Source organism: Pelodiscus sinensis, chromosome 5 (assembly GCF_049634645.1).
Source record: "Pelodiscus sinensis isolate JC-2024 chromosome 5, ASM4963464v1, whole genome shotgun sequence".
Taxonomy (NCBI): Eukaryota; Metazoa; Chordata; order Testudines; family Trionychidae; genus Pelodiscus; species Pelodiscus sinensis.
This window is the reverse complement of record NC_134715.1, coordinates 83,444,770-83,459,347: the sequence shown is the minus strand read 5'-3', so window position 1 is coordinate 83,459,347 and position 14,578 is coordinate 83,444,770. Positions and strand designations below refer to the sequence as shown.

Sequence of the window (14,578 nt, the reverse complement as noted above, 5' to 3'; positions counted from 1 at the left end):
CTAATATATTTGTAGAAAGTTTTCTTGCTATCCTTTATGTCTCTATCTATACTTTGCTCTTGTGCCTTTAATAAGGTCTCTTTGAAAAACTGCCAACTATCTTCAAATTTTTTCCTCTTAGATTTGCTTCCTATGGGATCTTACGTACCTGAGTTTGCTAAAGATTGCCTTCTTGAAATTTACTGTCTTTATTTTACTGTTTTCCCTCCTATATTCTGTAGAATCATGAACTCTGTGTTTTCAAGTTGCCCTCCACTTTCAGAATATCAACCAGTTCCTCCCTATTTGTTAAAATTAAGTCTAGAACAGCCTTTCTCCGTATAGCTTTCTCCACATTCTGAAATTAAAAAAAATGATCTCCAGTACATTCCAAGAACTTTTTGGATAATCTGTGCCCTGCTGTGTTATTTTCCAAGAAGATGCCTGGGTAGTTTAACATTCCCCATCATCAGCACGTCCTGTGCTTTGGATGATTTTGTTGTTCAAAAAAAGTCTCAATCACCTCTTCTTCCTGGTTAGGTGGCCTGAGGTACACCCTTACATGACATCACCCTCTTGTATCCTTTTTATCATTACCCAGAGACCCTCAACAAGTGGAGATGGGGTATTGAGTGGGGGGCTCAATGGGCAGGTGGAGAGAAGACATCCTGACATTAGTCCTCTCCCCTTCCCCTATTTGTAAGCAGGAGGCTTCTGGGAGCATTTCCAAGGCAGAGGGTAGGAGAAGCAAGGCAGTGGAGGGAGAGGCCCCACATACCTTGCAGGGAACTTGGGGAGCTGATGGAGAGCTGCCAGCCCATTCTGGTTCCATGCCCTCATAAGGACAGACTGCTTTCCCAGAAAATCATGCAAGTAGTTGCCAAAGGAGGTAATCAAACAGTGTTATAAGGGAGCACTGCAACTGTAAATAAGCATGCACTCTAAGGGTGCATCTACACAGCAGAGCTTAACTCGAAATAAGCTATGCAAATAGAGCTACATAAATTGCATAGTTTATTTTGAAATAGCTGATTTAGAAATTGGGGGAACGTCTACTTAGCACTTATTTTAAAATAGAGCACTTCTCCTCTGACTTCCCTTATTCCGTGTACAATGAGGGTTCCAGGAGTTGGAGTAAGAAGTCCTCTAACTTGACAATATTTTGACATGATTTCGAAATAACTGCCTGCTGTGTAGATGCAGGCTAGTTATTTTGAAATAATGTTGCTAGGTTGACATACCCTAATAGAGCAATGAACCAACATAACGGTGACAACATTTAGTGAGGCGTTACAAACTGGTGCAAAACAGCCACAGTATCTTTACATTTTTTAGTTTATGGACAAGGACTTTATGGAATGTTTACTTATTATGAAATGCTGTGTACTTGCATGTACTGCTACTATAAAATAACAAACAGAAAGGAGAAGACAAGGTCATTTTCATTCTAACTATATTCTGAGAAAAAAAATTATCCACAACCTGTATTTGTCAACCAGTTCCTTGACAAAATACCAAAAAATCAAGTGAAAAATTGGAAACATTCATAACATTGCAAATGCAAAATGTTCTGTCTGTATATTGGTATACCATTTTCAATTGTGATTGACTTCTTGACTGAGTAGTAGGGCAGAATTCTGAATATTAAGTCAATATTAAGTCAAACTCAAAAGTTAAGCACTCCTGAGCTGTAATATATATAACCTGGATCAACAAAATATTTGGCAAAGGGGATTTTTTTCTAAAAGGAGAAAAATTTGGCTCTTAGACTTCAAGTTCGGTTATTCCCGGTTTTAGTGATGTAACCTCCCTAACAATAATGATGAGCACATGAAAGAATCCTCATATATACATACCACTTACAATTGAAGATGCATGGATTCATATGACATAGCTTGCACTGTACTAATATTTTGGTAATTTGGGCTTTACTTTGTTAGTGACCTGTATATGCACTAATGTGCAGAATAGGAAAGTTAGAGATTTTGAACCTTGGTTTTATTTGTTAAGATGTCATAGAACACGTTGTTAACCTACCAGGTCCACTGCTGATGTGAAAAGAGAAGAAATGTGTTGCACAAATTTGATAGATGAAAAGTTTGTTACTTCTTTACTATGAAATCTGCATGGAAGTTAAAAATCAGACAAATATGATGTACAAAATAATTATAGCATTTTTTAAATGATCTAGCTCTTTTAAAAATCATTTTAGATCAGAGACTTTAGAACTGAGGCCCAGTGAAAACTAGCAAATGCTGCATTGCATAAAAGATCATTAAACATACATTAGATATTTTCCCAATATTACTTTTGTTGCAATTGCAGAGGTTGTCACAGGGATATCATGGGATAAAAAATGGACAAGAAGTGATCAACAAGAATCATGCTGATCTACTCTGAAATATTTTGATATCTCCTTTTTTTTTTTACAATGTTAACAATTATGAGTCATATTCTAACAGAACTCGCTGCATGTGGACACTTGAAAAAAGCTTCAAACCAAAGAAGGGCAGAGACAGAAGGATGTCTGTCCAGGTCTTGGTTATCTGAAAAATCTCAGCTGTTCAGGAGATCCATGATAGGAGTCCAAAGCATTCTAGGGGTGTGTAAACTGTCCTTGCAGTTTTGTTCTCATATCCACCAATAATTCTTACATAGACCTTCCCATATAGATTATTTATGATACTAAGAAATTTGTGTATGTGGGGTGCTATTATTGGCTAGTATTTGAGATTGTATACAAAGTGTTTTTGCATTTTATGTGCCCACTCATTTTGGGGGAACTTTTATAGCTTGAGCCAATATTTAGCCCAATTTTTAAGAAAATACTACAACACTTTCTAGCTAAAGAAGTCTACCTTAGGTTTTCATATAAAATGGAAAACTCTGTGTCCTAGACAGAGGATGAGTTTGAATATCTTGACAGTTCTCTTTGGCTTTGCGCCATCAGCAGAACAATTTCTCTCTCAACAAATTCCACATTCCATTGTTCTGCTGCTGGTTTTCTTCCTGTTTTTACTTCAGACTATCCTTTTTCTACTCAAGCTTCTTTCAATATCTGTACCTCTTAATCAGGACAGCTTTTACTGCTAAAGCGTTCTACCTTGGACACAAACATTACTTTCAGTACTTTCTTCCCCGTAGGTCACTGTTATAACTGGTTCAAAAATTTTCTATTAGAACCCTTTTTAGGCAGAACATTATTTGACTAAAATGAACAATTTCATAGAATGTGTTCTTTCCAATAATTTTTGGGGTGTTTTAATGGAAAACAGAGTAACTTTAAGCTGAATTTTTAAAAAAGGAATTGAAGTTTGTAACAAAAGGATGGAGTTATTTTCATTAACATTTTCCACAGAAAAAACAATCATTTTCTAAACAGCATTAATCATAAGAAGGGGCATACTGGGTCAGATCAATGATCCACATAGCTCAGTAATTTCTCTTCTAACAGTGACCAGTGCCAGATGCCTTAGAAGGAATCATAGAACAAGGCAATTTTGAGTGATCTATACCTTGTTGTTCAGCCCCAGCTTCTGGGTTTTGTAGGTTTAGGGACACCTAGAACATGGGGTTTCATCCTGGATTATGCTAGCTAATAATCATTGATGAACCTTGTAAAGGAGCAGAGAAAGGAGGTCCCAACATCCCAAGTAAGCCCCCACCGTACCTTTCTGGGAAAAGCGAGGAATCTATTGAGAAGTCCCAAATAAGGGGAATCTGTATGCTTAGGGCCACACCCCAAATTTAAGGATTTGACTAGGGAATGGTTAAGAGCCCCTGAGACAGGAGGACAGGTAGCAGGGGGCCAGCACTCCCTTTTTTTGCCTACTTACTCCACTACCTAGCTGCTAGGCTGCACAGCCACCAGGGACCCAGCCACAAACACAGTCTCCATGAATGTATCTAATTATTCTCTGAACCCATTCATACTTTCGGCCTTCACAACATCATTGGTTCTTTGGTGTAAGAGAATTGTCATTTTAGTGCCAGTATAGGAATAACGAACAATAGTAGCTTTTCATAGTTTATGAAAACACATAACAGTATTTCTGGTCTTGTTGTCATTGGTGCCCACATCATGACTACCACAACACCTGGTATACTTGTTGGCAGTCTGGGAAAACAAGGATGAAGAGTTTTGAAGAATGCACACGCCTCTCTCCCACAGAAGCTCTCTCTTCAGATTACGGGTATGTCTACACTTGCAGCCTAATTCAAATGAGGGCTGTAAATGCAGGCATTCAGAATTGCAAATCAATCCCGGGATTTAAAAGCCCGAAGTAACTGCCCGCGTCTACACGTGGCAGTGAAACTGGCTTTCGAAATAAAGCCCTATTTTGAACTACCTGTTAAACCTCATTGCAGGAGGAATAACAGGTAGTTCGAACTTAGGCTTGCAAATCGTAGATGCGGCAGTTACTTCAGGCTTGCAAATTTCAGAAAATGGTGCCCGTCTGGGAAGATGCAAATCAAGCGCAGGATATTTAAAATCCTGGGCTTGATTTGCAATTCCAAATGCCTACATTTGCAGCCCTAGTTCGAATTAGGCTGCAAGTATAGACATACCCTACATTTGAGGTAAGTTGGCAAGGCAATGTGTGATGCTACCTCATCCTTCATGTTTTGGGTATGACAGGAGAATAGTCATGGCCAGGGTATCGGTGGTCATGCTTGGTGGATGAAGGTAGAATTAGGCCTTGTGGATAGACCCAGAGCACAGAATCAAAGGTGGAATCAGAAGTCAGAAACCAAAGCCAAGGGGTCAGTGTCAGGAACCAAGAAAAGCAAAATGAAGAAGCAATGTCTATCCTGGCAACAAGCTGGGAATCCACATAGCTACAGAGACAACTTCCTGATGTTCCCTCCAGACTTAAGTAGTACACCTGGAATGTTCAGGATCCAGAGGTACTATCAATGAAGCACTCAGTGAGTAGCCCCACAAGACATACAGCTGACTCTGCCAGAGCTGTTGGATGAACATAAGAACATAAGAATGGCCGTACTGGGTCAGACCAAAGGTCCATCTAGCCCAGTTTTTCCAGAAAAACGGCTGATTTTCCAGAAAAACTGGCCAGTCTAGACACAGCCTTGGTGTCCTCTAGTTCTTCTATTATGGGAACTAATAAATAACTTTTCTTTATTCGCCCTTTCCACACCACTCATGATTTTATATACCTCTAGCATATCCCCCCTCTTTTCTAAACTGAAAAGTCCCAGTCGCTTTAACCTCTCTTCATATGGGACCCGTTCCAAACCCCTAATCATTTTAGTTGCCCTTTTCTGAACCCTTTCCAAGGCCAAAATATCTTTTTTTGAGGTGAGGAGACCACATCTGTACACAGTATTCAAGATATGGGCGTACCATAGTTTTATACAGGGGCAGTAAGATATTCTGTGTCTTATTTTCTATTCCTTTCTTAATAATTCCTAGCATCCTATTTGCCTTTTTGACCACTGCTGCACACTGTGTGGAAGTTTTCAGAGAAGAATCCATGATAACTCCAAGATCTCTTTCCTGATTTGTCGTAGCCAAATTAGCTCCCAACATACTGTAGGTATAGTTGGGGTTATTTTTCCTGATGTGCATTACTTTACACTTCTCCACATTAAATTTCATTTGCCATTTTGTTGCCCAATCACTCAGTTTGGTGAGATCTTCTTGGAGTCCCTCACAGTCTGCTTCTGACTTGACTATCCTAAACAGTTTTGTATCATCTGCAAACTTTACCACCTCACTGCTTACCCCTTTCTCCAGATCATTTATGAATAAGTTGAAAAGGATTGGTCCCAGGACTGACCCTTGGGGGACACCACTAGTTACCCCTCTCCAATCTGAAAATTTACCATTTATTCCTACCCTTTGTTTCCTGTCTTTTAACCAGTCCTCAATCCAAGAAAGGACCTTCCCTCTTATCCCATGGCCATGTAATTTACACAAGAGCCTTTGGTGAGGGACCTTGTCAACAGCTTTCTGAAAATCTAAGTATACTATATCTACTGGATCCCCCTTGTCTGCATGTTTGTTAACCCCTCCAAAGAACTCTAATAGATTAGTAAGACAGGATTTCCCTTTACAGAAACCATGTTGACTTTTGTCCAACAAATTATGTTCTTTTACATGCTTCACAATTTTATTCTTTACTATTGTTTCGACTAATTTGCCCGGTACTGAAGTTAGACTTACCGGTCTGTAATTGCCAGGATCGCCTCTAGAGCCCTTTTTAAATATTGGTGTCACGTTGGCTACCTTCCAGTCATTAGGTACGGAAGCCGATATAAAGGATAGGTTACAAACCACAGATAATAGTTCAGCAATTTCCCATTTGAGTTCTTTTAGAACCCTTGGATGAATGCCGTCCGGTCCTGGAGATTTGTTGCCATTAAGTTTTTCTATTTGTTCCAAAACCTCCTCTAATGACACTTGAATCCAGGACAGTTCCTCAGATTCATCACCCATAAAGGATGGTGCAGCTGTGGGAATCTCCCTAACTTCCTCAGCCATGAAGACTGAAGCAAAGAAATCATTTAGTTTATCTGCAATGGCTTTATCGTCCTTGATTGCTCCTTTTATATCTCGATTGTCTAGGGGACCCACAGGTTTTTTAGGAGGCTTCCTGCTTCTAATGTACTTAAACATTTTGTTATTTCTTTTTGAGTTTTTGGCTAGCTGTTCCTCAAAATCTATTTTTGCTTTTCTTATTACATTTCTACACTTGATTTGACAGTGTTATGTTCCTTTCTATTTATCTCACTAGGACTGGATTTCTACTTCTTAAAAGATGCCTTTTTGTCCCTCACTGCTTCTTTTACATGGTGGTTAAGCCACGGTGAGTCTTTTTTAGGTGTCTTGCTATGTTTTTTAATTTGGGGTATACATTTAAGTTGGGCTTCTATTATGGTGTCTTTAAAAAGTTTCCATGCAGCTTTCAGGGATTTGGCTCTAGTCACTGTGCCTTTCAATTTCCGTTTAACTAACCCCCTCATTTTTGTGTAATTCCCCTTTTTGAAATTAAATGCCAGGGTGCTGGACTGCTGAGGTGTTTTCCCCACCACAGGAATGTTAAATGTTATTATATTATGGTCACTATTCCCAAGCGGTCCTGTAACGGTTATCTCCTGGACCTGATCCTGTGTTCCACTCAGGACTAAATCGAGAATTGCCTCTCCCCTTGTGGGTTCCTGTACCAGCTGCTCCAAGAAGCAGTCATTTAAGCCACTGATAATTTTATCTCTGGTTCTCTTCCTGAGGTGACATGTATCCAGTTAATATGGGGATAATTAAAGTCCCCCATTATTATAGAGTTCTTTATTTTGGTAGCCTCTCTACTCTCCCTTAGCATTTCAATGTCAGTAATGCTGTCCTGGTCAGGTGGTTGGTAATATATCCCTACTGCTAATTTCATATTATTGGAGCATGGAATTACTATCCATAGTGATTCTATTGAACATGTTGATTCTTTTAATATTTTTATTTCATTTGATTCTACATTATCTTTCACATACATTTCGATATATTTTATATCCTGGTATGCTTGTGTCCCACAGATTTTCCTTATTCCACCAGATTTCAGTGATGCCTATTATGTCAATGTCCTCCTTTAATATGAGGTACTCTAGTTCACCCATCTTATTAGTCAGACTCCTAGCATTTGTGTAGAAGCACTTTAAAAATTTGCCACTGTTTATTTGTCTGCCCTTCCTTTATATGCGGTTGTTTGTCTGCTTTGGCCCATGGTTTGTCCTCTACCCGCCTCTTTTTCTGACTACATCTTAGAGAATCTCTATGAATGGATTCTCCTCTAAGAGAAGTCTTCATCCGATTTACGTGCATCTCTGCACCGATCGGCTTTCCCCCATCTCTTAGTTTAAAAACAGCTCTACGGCCTTTTTAATGTTTAGTGCCGGCAGTCTGGTTCCACCCTGGTTTAGTGGAGCCCATCCTTCCTGTATAGGCTCCCCCTCTCCCAAAAGTGTTCCCAGTTCCTAATAAATCCAAACCTCTCTTCCTTACACCATCGTCTCATCCACGCATTGAGACTCTGAAGCTCTGCCTGCCTATCTGGCCCTGCGTGTGGAACTGGAAGCATTTCCGAGAATGCCACCATAGAGGTGCTGGATTTCAGTCTCTTTCCTAGCAACCTAAATTTGGCCTCCAGGACATCTCTCCTACCCTTCTGGCAATTGGCCAGACTCCAAAAGACCCACATTCTAGCCTTATGGAGCCTCACAAACATTTTTAGAACTTCTAGACCAATGTCTCTTACAAGTATTAGATTTTCATGATTTATTGTGAGACTTAAAAAACAAACAAACAAACAAACAAACAAACTACTACCCCACACAGTTTACATGTAATTGGAAACCAGATTTAAAATATACCAGATGCGCACAAAAAAGTTACTACAGGAAATAACAGAAAGGAGGTTGGAATGTAATAAGGATGTGTTATGTCCAGAGATCATAATGGATGATGTTATCAAATATCTGTCCAAAACAACATAAGAAAATATCTATGTTTACATTTTCAATTATTAACAATATACTGCCATTTAACAAAAGAATGGCTCGTGGATAGGCTGTTGTCAGAAAAAGACTGTAGGTGGGATAACACAGCAATTTATAACAACCAAGACACATAGTAAATGGAATTCTATTACTGAGATGAGTAAAACTTGCTCCACTTCACTCTGTACTATGTAGAAGAATAGATTTTCAAAATACTGTCTCCTTAAAGCTAGAATTTGGATGCGCAACTATTTTGATATAAGCATGTGACGGGGTGACACAACCTTGCACTATCCCAGGTCCCCCCCCGGGGGGACAGAGAGGGGCGGACCGGCTTTCCCCGCCTTGAGAGAAGCCGTGGTGGTGGCGGGAGCGCGCCACACAGTCAGCGGTGTAGTCGGCATCCCCACTGACGCCCCGATGAAGGTAGGCAATGGTGCCGGGAAAGACTTTGGGGGCAGAGTCAGGTGGATGGGGCGGGGGGAGGAGCCGACTGGGCAGATGCCAGTGCAGGCGTCCTCAGCAGTATAAAGGGGGTGGGGGCCCTCGGATAGAGGAGGCCAGCCGGAGGAATGGATGAAAGGGCTCTGGGCCTCCAGAAAGAAGTGAGCAGGACACCCTGGTGAGCGGAGGTGAGGAAGCAGCCCAGGACTGGTGCAAATCGGAATCCTGCAGGCTGATGAGTTGCAGCACGCAGCCCCATCAGACAGGAGAGGGGAGAACAGATATTCTCCACCCACCTTAGGGTCCTGTGCTGGGGTCTGGAGAGAGGGAGGGCCTGGACCCTCCTCACCCCCTGCTCGGGGTGCCCCTGGGAAACCAGGGAAAGGAACACTTTCATGATCCAGAGGGGGCGGGTTGAGGGAAAGAGAGGAAGCAGGGGCGGTGAAAGGGGACTGGAGGACATGACCCCGGGGCACCCTATGACAAAGTGCAACTCTTACCCAAGTTCCACTACATATAATTCTACATGTTGTTTTGCACAACTAGCTAAGTATCACACAACATATCTGGCTCAAAAGGGTAGAGCTGAACTCTGTAAATGAAGTCTTAAATATTTATATGAAGAAGCTCAGCTCTGGCCAGGTAACTTTCAGAAAGAATTTCAGTACTAAAATGTTAAATTTGTTGTTATTGTTTGTTCGTGACTAACCATACTTTATATGAATAATGTTACTCTTTATATGTATATATAAATAAATCTCATATAGCATTTTAGAAAAGCATGAAGTATGGCTGGAATGCCATGGAATACCATGACATCACTCATGGTAGCTGTTACATTTATTTCAACACCCCATGAATAAAAAGAAAGATTATAGAAAGCTCAGAAGGCAAACGTGCTGAATGATAGGAATACAGTAGCTACTTCACCTTGGACCCCTCTGAGAAGCAAGGAAGTTTTATACGAACATACCACAGAAACAATATTTTGGCTCACTGTTAGAAGAGAATGTGTCAAACACAAGGGTAACATATTTAGGGCAAAATAACATTGTGTATAACCTCTCAAACAATAGGCTTACTGAATTCAGTGATAATATTTCAAGAGAACCAATAATCCTATGAGTTGTCCTTTTGATATCCAGCAGTAACAGTAAAAACCACATGATATTCATAACACATTATTATATCAGTCCAGGAGGTAGGAGAATGAGCCCACATATGGTGGACAATTGGCTCAGCCTTTGAATTATAAACAAGCTGACATAGAAATATTATTTCCCCTCTCGCAAATGAAATAGAGATATGATTGCAAATGTCATATTCTGGGTATTTTAGTAATTATCCACAATAACATTTTCTGTGTGTGTGTGTAATTTTCAAAATATGTTCAGCTGGTTGATTTTATTTTTTACAAACTGCATTTTTTTGCTAAGACATCAAGGAAATGTATCAGTTTTGACAAAAACTTCATCAAGAAGATTTCTGAAAGTCCATGATGGAACTTTTGGTCAAAATGAGAAAAAGAGGCCATGATCCAGAATAGGTAATAGCAGAGTAGTCAAGGTATAAGTTCTTGCACTGTTGCTGTGCCTTCCATATTCCAAGAGAATGGTCAGGAAACAAGAATTGTGTTTTGAGAAAAATCTCAAGGTTTCAGCATTTAGTTCCACTTTCATTTAGAGCCATACCAAGATCTTTCAAAATTGTCATAAAAATGTGAGAGAGGGAGTGCCCCAGAATAGCAAATAGCCCAATGATGAAAAAGTAATATACAATGTTACGTTTGTAGTAAGACAAGCATGCCTGGAAGGAACTTCCATATATTTTAAGAAAGTTTACCATTTCCTAGTCAAAACAAAAGTATGACCTCAGAATCAGACTTAATACACAAATGTCCATGACATGTGGCTCTGACAAAAAGAGACATGTCATGCACTTTGAAATTCATCAGCACAGTACCATGGTTTGTCAATACAGTAAGACACAGGACATTGCATTTGAGATTGCTGAATCTGCAGAAATTTAAATAATTTATTTTATAGTTCACTTCACTGTTATGAATATTCAGCTTTCATATATTTCTAGCTACATATGTTTAATCTTACCTTTATAATGAAATTTGATATACTGGAAACTAGTGGTATCTTATCTATAACGTTAACTCAAAAATTCACATTTTAGTATTAAACATTGAAACTAAATTCTACTGTCCATATTCAGTTTTTATTCTGATAGATTCAAAATGGGAATTTATCTAGTAATACAACTGTTTTATTGAAGAAGGCTGATTAACTAACATACTGAGTTTATAATCCAACAAAAAATATTTTTAACTAATTTTAGTGAAAAATAGCAAGATTTACAGCCTGAGCTTGAATAATGAACCAAAGAACTTGTTCTCATTCTTGATTTTTTAGAGCATACACCTCAGGGAAAATAATATGCATGCATGCATGAATAGAATGAAGTAAGAAAGAAGAAATCTTGAAATCCTTTCTTTTGTTTCTTATGATTAGCAAAAGTATATAGCCATCTGCATTTTATAGAATGTCAGAGGATTCAGAAATATCATTTTAGTTCCAAGACCACCATATTTTTGGACTGCTTACTAGTCACATAGTTAAACCAGAGGTACTCACACATAGGGTATGTCTAGACTGCATCCCTCTGCCGACAGAGGGATGCAGTCTAGACATACCCATAATGATTTGAAAGCGTACACAATTTAAAATCCATATATTTTGCTGTATTTACGTATATTCACACTGTTGCAAGTAGACCTAACCAGAGGACAACAATTCAATTTCATGGCAACTTTCAAGGTTCCAAAATGTGTTTTCATTCCTCATTGGAATGATCACATTTGTATCTCTGTGTTGTATAGCCTGACTAACTTTAGTTGCAGAAGTACTCCTACTGAGGTCAATACTTAAATGTTTAAAGTTATGCATATGCTTTAAAAGCCTGTCTGAATTGGGACCATCTCATGATCCTTTTATGATGATTTTCATTAAGCTGTCAAATTTCAAGAAAGGCGAAGTCTATTTCTCCCCCTTCCCAAAATGTTAAGATAAACATTTTAGCTAAACAGAAGATAAACTCTTAAATCCAAAGCTTCTCATGAGAGGTGGGAGACAGGCCAACTATAATATACCACAGATGGATTAACATTCATTAGAAGAATGAAGTGACTTCCAAGTTATGTGGAAGCACATAAACATTGTGTACAGAACTGCTAAACTTTTTTTTAAATAATATTTGTTTTCACATTTGTTACAGGGACAAAGATTCTGATCCAAATGCCCTATAAAGGACTCTCTTAATTAAATGTACAATGCTATTTATAGAATATAAGTTTCTCAGATATTGCTAATTCATTTTCAAATCTCTCTCACATATCATTAATATTTTGCATCTATTAATGTATGTTCTTAGAGTGAATTCATGTACAATACTAAAAATCTTTATAATATAAGCTAGAAGCTTAGTTTTCTTAATTTATAATGCGGATCTTCTAGAAAGTAAAGTATTTTTTAAAACATTCAGAAGGAGACTTTATTACAATGAACTAGAACTTATATACTTTATTTTTTAAAAAATAATTCTATTAATTGGTGACTAGCATAAGGCTGGGCTATAAGTATGATTAATCTTTCAGAGAGGCAGTCAAATGCCCCCTTTTAAGGACAATGTCTGTTTCATCCTTAGAGTTTTAAGATGTAGATTTCTTCTCCTGCACTGTGCTCTGTAGGTAATTAGTGGCATGATCTTGTGCAATGCATGTTACACCAATTCCTTTTGCCCGAGCTCACATTGACAGGAGTCTGCATTTCACATGATAGGGCCCTTAAGAAAATATCATGACACTGAAGCTCTGTGAGCCAGTGAAAGTTCACTTGGTTGGTACTAGTATATAAAAATTCAAGCCAGAATTTAAAATAGAACATGTATAAATAAGAACTGGAAGAGGAATAATTAGTTCCAATCTCATTGGAAAATTGTATTCTAGTTTTTGGCTATACTTCCACCTATTATTAATTCATCAATGTTCTTGTCATAACTTGGCAAGAAACTCAGAAATGTTGTATATCATTGAACTCTTACATTTCCTGTTGTAAAGTCTTTACATCTCCCACACTGGAGAAGTCTTTGGAGTTCTACATCAAGACATCAGTAAAATCACAGAGAACTTGTGACCCCTTGCTTTGGACTCTTTCTCTAATTCTGAACAAATGTAAAGCGTGTTGGTTATCTATTATATATTTGAGAGAATTTGTCTGTTTATTCACAAGCTCCTCCTAAATGATGACTAGTTTCAGAAAGGTAGCTGTGTTACTCTGTTCAGCACAAACAAGGAGTCCAGTGGCACTTTAAGGATTAACACAGTTATAGGGAGTGAGAGAGAGAGAGAGAGAGAAACAGACTAACATGGCTACCTCTCTGAAACATATATCATAGAACTGTTGTGTCTGTCCTCTTATAGTTATGAACTTTCCTGTTTAACATACAGCACAATTTGCACTATTACCCATCTTCTCAAGTGAGAGAACTATTTTAGAGAACATGTTTTATATGCAAGATTTAACAAACTTTGTTCTGTTCTACATTTTCTGAGTCATGTTCCTCTATTGTTGTAATAGGCTGATATTTGTTGGTGTCATCAGTTTCTATAGCATAGAGTATGCAGTTAAAAACCATTATACCCCTTGTATTTTGGTACTTACAAACATGTACTATGTTCTCACATTTTTAAAAGTAGCTATGTATGTGCAAAATCTCTCTGATTTTCCACTCTGCAAAGGACTATAACATTTATTCTTCTAGTACTCCATTTTATTTCTAAAACAATAAGAAAAAAATTGCTTATAATAGTTCAGTCTTTGGACTTAAAACAGCAAATCAAGGAAAACTGCATGGCGATTTCCTTAAAAACAACTTCGGGGAAATAATACAGCTTCACAACCGCTAGTGATTTTTTGAGAGCTGGGGGTTGAGGTAGGAATGGTTCTGTTTGAACCAGAACCAAAACCAAATAGTTGTGGAACTTTTGAGAAGTTGAAAGAGTCAGAAAACTTTAATTTTGGGTTGAATCAAAAGTTAATTTGGGGAACTTTTAACCCCTTTTAAAATAAAAATCAAAGCAAATGAAGGACAATATTCACAAAAACAAGAAGGAGAAGGAGCCTCTTCTCAATAGACCAATAGTTAGAGCACTCACCCGACATATGAGAGACCACTCTACAATGCAGGAGTGGATAGTAAAATGGTGGCAGCTCACCAGGGTTAGCCCCCAGCAGACTACCATCACTATATTTACCTGTGCTTGTGCAGGTGTGGGTGCTTGCAACTCCTGTTTACTGCAGATTGGGCAGTTCCCATTGGCTGGGAATGGCAAAGTGGTGTCCTTGGTTGCACTGCTTCCCGCAGTGCCCGTTGGCCGGGAATGGTGATCCACGGCCAATAGGAGCTGCAAGTGCCCATACCTGCAGAAGTGCATATAAATATAGAGATGGTAGACTGCTAGGGGCTAACCCTGGCAAACTCGATCCAGCCCATGGGCTGGTATTTGCCCACTACTCTATTGACTACTCTAGAGCAAGGACTTCATTGCAGAATGTCTTCATCCCAGGGGAATTCCCTAACA

The 14,578-nt window shown here is 38.8% G+C and overlaps 1 protein-coding gene across 1 annotated transcript in view; it reads right to left on the bottom strand.

The window, feature by feature from the left end:
- DLC1 (DLC1 Rho GTPase activating protein) overlaps positions 1–14,238 on the bottom strand; it is a 381,113-nt gene extending 366,875 nt beyond the window's left edge. The window contains exon 1 of the mRNA XM_075930378.1: positions 14,153–14,238. The gene's annotated coding sequence lies outside the window, so the exon portion shown is untranslated. The remainder of the gene's footprint in view (positions 1–14,152) is intronic.
- Positions 14,239–14,578: the final 340 nt, after the last annotated feature.